We start from the raw sequence: 6,000 nt of genomic DNA, 5'->3' as shown, positions 1-6,000 counted from the left end.
TTCGAGCCATTGGGTACCTATTCTTTATTGTGGCTCTATTCAAGTCCCTATAATCTATGCATAGCCGTAAGGAACCATCCTTCTTCTTGATAAAAATCATTGGTGCACCACAAGGTGAAATACTAGGTCTGATAAATCCCAAGTCTAAGAGCTCTTTTAACTGCATCTGCAACTCACAAAGTTTTGGAGTTATCATCCTATAGGGTGTCTTAGATATTGGTTTTTCACTAGGTTTCAGGTAGATTGTGAAATCAATCTCCCTTACAGGAGGTATTCCAGGCAATTCCGTAGGAAAAACATCCCTGAATTCTGACAAAATTGGGTGTTGATCTAGGGAGGGTCCTTTCTGGTCACTTACAGCCTCGACAACATATAGCTTGCAACCTTGTTAGGGACAACGTTTTACCTTCATCATGGATATGAATCATAGCGACACTCATCTCTTGATTCCAAAAATCTCAATTGGCCTACCTTCATCATCTAAAAAAATTACCTTCTTCTTGAAACAGTTTACCAAAGCTCGATGAGCTTCTAGCCAGTCCATTCCAATAATTACATCATACGTCCCCAATGCTGTGATATATGCCTTCAACTTAGTCATACACACCCCTAGGTTTACCTGACATTGGTCAACACTAGGTCCTAATGCTTGTTTTATCCTAGAAGCCATCTCAACTTGCTTAAAGTCATCGTGCTCATAAGCTGCCAACCCACATTTTTCTAATGAAACTGGTGAAATGAAATTATATGTAGAACCTAAATCAAACAATATTTTAAATTTTACGTTTTTTATCATACTCGAGGTTTCTACCACGATAGGCTGGTGTTCAACTTGTTATTTATCAACTGCTACATAGATTCAGTGGTGGCTACTTTCTCCCCCCATTGGTGCTTTTCCTTCTGTATGGTTGTGACCAGTTTGTAACTTAGGACAATCATGCTGATAATGAGGTCCCCCACATCCCCAACAAGTGACACATGGTAGACCTTGAACCGAATGTTGTGGGATTCTTTGGAAAGAGTTCCTTCCCTTGGGACCTGTGCCCCTACTTGTTGCTCCTCGTGTATGACCTTGATTTGCACGCAACCTTGAAGCTATGGGTGAAGCTGCACTAGTAACCATTGAAATCCCCACTGTCGGTGCTCTGGGTACAACCTTGTTTCAATATGGTGGTGGCCTCAAACTTCCTCCGCTGGGGAAGGTAAGAGGGGAAATTCCCCATAAACCTTGGTTGGTGTGGAAAAATGGTTTTGTTCCCCCCCTTTAAGTCTAAGTGTTCTTCCACATAACGAGCCTATTCCGCAGCTTCTGCAACAGAGGATGGTTTCCACATCTGCACCATTTCCCTAATCTTAGGGTTCAATCCATAGATGAAATGATCTACTTGGCACTAGTCAGTATCCATGTAGGAGACATACTTGACCAATTCCATGAATCTAATTTCATTTTCTTCTACCGTATGATTTCCCTGTACCAAGGCATGGAAGACTCCTACTTTTTGTTCTTCATAATATGCTGGTAGCACTTTTTCTTGCTCTCCTCAAATAACTCCCAAGTAACTATGTCTAGAGTGAGTTGTAGTGGATGCTCTAAGTTACCCCACCAATTCAGAGAACTATCTCTTAGCTGGAATATTGCTATTTTAGCTTTTTAATTGGAATTATAATCCCTTAGTGCGAATCACCTTCTCATTCAATCTAACCAAGCTTCTGCATGTTCACTGGCACGACCTCCTGCAAACTCTGGGAGCTTAATATTTTGGAGCTCCCTAGTAATGTCCTTGATTAGAGGTCCTCTATCAGAGTCTCTTGATCCCTCGATATTCCCTAACCCTGATCGAGGGTGTTTCAATTCCACTTCATTTGTTTGGAGCCCTTTTAAAGTCTCATTACTTGCTTCTAGGGAACGCAAGATGATAGTAAACTACGGTGAATGTAATGGGTTATTTGTAGGAGGTCCTTGTGATGACTCTCTTTGACCTTGATTTCTTCGCATCCTCACTATTTTGAAATTTTCAAATATTTGTATGATACACAAGACTCATTAATCCACCTTAGGACTTGTCCTTCTTAGCTGAATCACATACATGTGTATAACGATAGTCATAAATTTTTCTTTTAATATGCTCATAAACAAGCATTATTAGTACTAAGAAGATTCACAAGGATCTACCAAATCCTCTCAGATGTGAGTTCTACATAAATTACAAATTTTCTCTTGAGATTTGCTAGGGCACTGGTGCAATGTACTTGTAGGTCACACTCTAACAAAAATTGTTTTCTTTAGTACCACAGCTATAATTTAATATTAAGCTAATTAATAACTTGGTTTAATAGTTTCAAATAATTAAGTTAAATACTAATGTGAATAATACCCTTTTTAGTCATGTCTTCCTTCTATGGCCATTAATTGTTCCTTCCCACCCTTTATATTATGTTTTTAAAATCCTTTATGTCCATTTTATGAATCTTGGAACCTCCTATAGGACATATAAACAATTGGTCTCACCTCTTGAAGAGGCAATGTCTTTGAAGCAAGGTTCCTAAGCAATTATCCATGAATGCATATATATATACCTATTTGCAATAATTAGATTAAAGAAGAAATATTACATTGCCAAAATAAAGGTGACTTCTTACTAGCTTCATAGACAAAATCTAAAATATTGTGGGATGAAAGAATACCACTTTGTGATATTAATAGAATGGAGAATGAAAATTAATATCACTTATATACTTGCAAAACACATAAATATCAATTTCAAAATGTACTTAACATATAATTTTCATAACTTCTTAACTCATCAAAACTAATGGAATTGAGGGAAGCTTTTAGGTCAATATTTGTGACTTAATTTCGATAGATTTTTTATGGATATATATATATATATATATATATATACACACACACACACACACACACATAAGAGATGGTTGTGAGGTTGCAAGATTGGGCCATATCTTGAATGAGTGGTGTAGCTTTGGTATTCACAGAATGAGTTGAATCCATGCCTAGAGCAATGTGTTTCATACCCAAACATTGTCAGACATGTTTTCAATCTTCAAGGATCAAAGTTTTCAAAGACTCAAAAACACAGAAGGTAGTTTGGGCTCCACCAGATGTGAAACTAAAGAAAAATAACAACAAAGACCAAAAGAGGCCTGCACAGGTTCAAATATTCCGAGGGATGGCTAGTTGAAGACTCATTTACAAATTTGGTGGTGGCTTGAGTTCTTTTATTCTTCAGCAAATGACTTGTGTCCGTAACACCTCTGTTTTTATGATGGGCACTATAAGCTCTATGTTTATATTGATATGGATGCCTCTATATTAGAATAGTAGCATTGGGGACTTTCTGAAGGGACAATGTTCCAGTGCTGAATATCCTACTAGATTTCATGTTGAAGCAAGACAGAAAAAGGAAGAAGGTAGTTCATATAAGCCAAGAGTTGATGGCTATCTTGAATACGTACTATATTGGCATTGTTATGGCCATGATGACCACAAGAAGGGTGGAACGTCTAGGCATAGCAGAAAGTGTTACCACTATAGGATTTTTGAGTTGTCCTAACTACATCATTACTATATTTTATCAAGGTCACCACTATAGGTTCTGTAATATGGGCAATATCAATCCCCAAATCTAATTTCCTAATAGCTACCAACATTTTTTCAATAATGGAGGCCACTTGAGCCTCTTACAACTCAACTAATCAAGCACCCTTTTCCTTTAATTTTAGTTTAATCTCTTACAAGTGATCTTATATATATATATATATATATATATATATATATATATATATATATATATATATATATATATATATATATATATATATCTATATATATATATATATATATATCTATATATATATATATGTATGTATATGTATATGTATATGTATATGTATATGTATATGTATATATGTATATATGTATATGTATATATATATATATGTATATGTATATATATATGTATATGTATATGTATATGTATATGTATATGTATATGTATATGTATATATATATATATATTTATTTATTTATTTTATTTTCTTTTATTTTATTTTTATTTTTTTTCTGGGGGTCATAATCGATTGTTTTGGTACAAAAGGTTTGTTGTACTCAGCGAAAAATTGGTTGGGTATCCACTCACAGTTTCTCAATATTTAGCATAGATGGTTGAACTACATCTTGCTAAGATTTACATTGTTGAGCTGTATTTTGCTGAGATGTATATTGCTGAGAAGAAGTTGAATGTAACTCAAATATCAGCTATAACTCTAGAATAACAAGTTGACATTGATGTTTCTGGTTCAACCATATACAAACTACCAACTAGAAAGGTCACTTTAAATTTGTCAAATTTGGCGACCATTATGCAATGTAGGTCTCTTCTATTATCACATAATGAGAGGTAGCCTACCTATTGTAAAAACTCACAGAACTACCATTAGTGAGCACTATGTAAAGGGGATTTCTATCCCACTGGCAAAGAAAACAAGCCCTAACTAAGGAAATGAGAGAACTAAAGCATGGAGGGGAAGAAAGAGAGGGAGAGGAAATAATGAAAACATAAATACAATACCTTTGTTGAATGGAGAATAAATGTTGTACCTAAGAAGTGTCAACTCTCTAATAGTTGGTTGGAAACACACACTCCACCTCAAAATATAGAAATTAAACACTACAAAATAGTTGCAGGGAAATGAAAGACATGGGACTGAAATGAAACCCGACCACAGAGTTATTAGCAACACTAGGTACTAGAACCTATATATCTTGATTTCACTTCAAACAATGTGATAAATGTCTTACATGAGAATGTGTCAACTCCTAATTTATCTCTCCTAAGTAAATAGTTTTTGGTTGCATTCTACCTCAAAAGACATAAATGAAACACTACAACAATACAAGTAGGGAAATGAACGACATGGGACTAAAATGAAAGATGGACCACATAGCTATTAGAAACACCAAGACTGAACCTGCCTATCTTGATTTCACTGCAAACAATGAATATCTCAGCCTCATGCTATCCTCTTACAACTATTTCAACCTGCTACTATCTTCCACAACTGTTTGTGAATACTTTAAAATCTCATGGTATTTATAGATGTCATGGATGATTTGAGGAACTCCATACACTTCCATGACATGTAATAGCTTGGATTATGCATATTCCAAGCATTTTCTAGCTATCATAACTGCCTTGGAAAATTTTAAACGTCCCTGGAGTTGTGCCCTAGTTGATTTTTGTTGGAGTGGTTACTGCGTTTTTAATAATTTAATTAACCATCTAATCATTTTATCCCTTTGGGTTTTCAAATTGTCAATGAACTATTTCTAAACTGTAAAAGAGTTACGCATGTACAAGTGTGTTTAGTTGGGATATAATTTCTTCTAAACCCGAGCTCCATAACATTTGCATTGTCATGGACATGGTTGCCATCAACTTTGTTCACTTGGTATGGGCTAAATATTTTAGGTGGATTGAATCTGTTGCAACTGACTTGTTCATAGGTTGTGTATTGAAGCATTGGCTATTTCCAAGTATGTTTTTCTAGCTTTCCCGTGGTGCTCATGACCTCCATTATTTCCCGTCTTTATGCTTCTGTTATGGAACCAACTCACAAAAAGATAGAAAAGAGAGCTAAACACCTTAGAATTCAGCCTCTTCGAGGGGGCAACCTCCTTTACATTACACAAATGAGCAATTCTTAGATGATAAAAATGACAAGACCTCCTTTCTATGTATAGGAGTCTAAGGGGTCATAATATAATTAGAGCCAACATAGCAATAATAATGTAAGGGCACAATAATAATAATCGTGGGCTTCTATGGGGCACAATAATAACAATATGGGGACTATATGGGCACAACAATATAATAAGGGGGTTGTACTAATAACAATAAGGGGTTACACTAGTAGTATAGGGACCTAACATGCCCCTCTCCTTCAAAACGTGTTGTCCTCAACACTTGAGTAGTTCTTGAT

Source organism: Pinus tabuliformis, chromosome 5_2 (assembly GCF_031772625.1).
Source record: "Pinus tabuliformis cultivar Carrire ecotype Pingquan chromosome 5_2, CPIR1, whole genome shotgun sequence".
In the NCBI taxonomy this organism is placed as follows: Eukaryota; Viridiplantae; Streptophyta; class Pinopsida; order Pinales; family Pinaceae; genus Pinus; species Pinus tabuliformis.
This window is presented reverse-complemented; position numbering follows the sequence as displayed.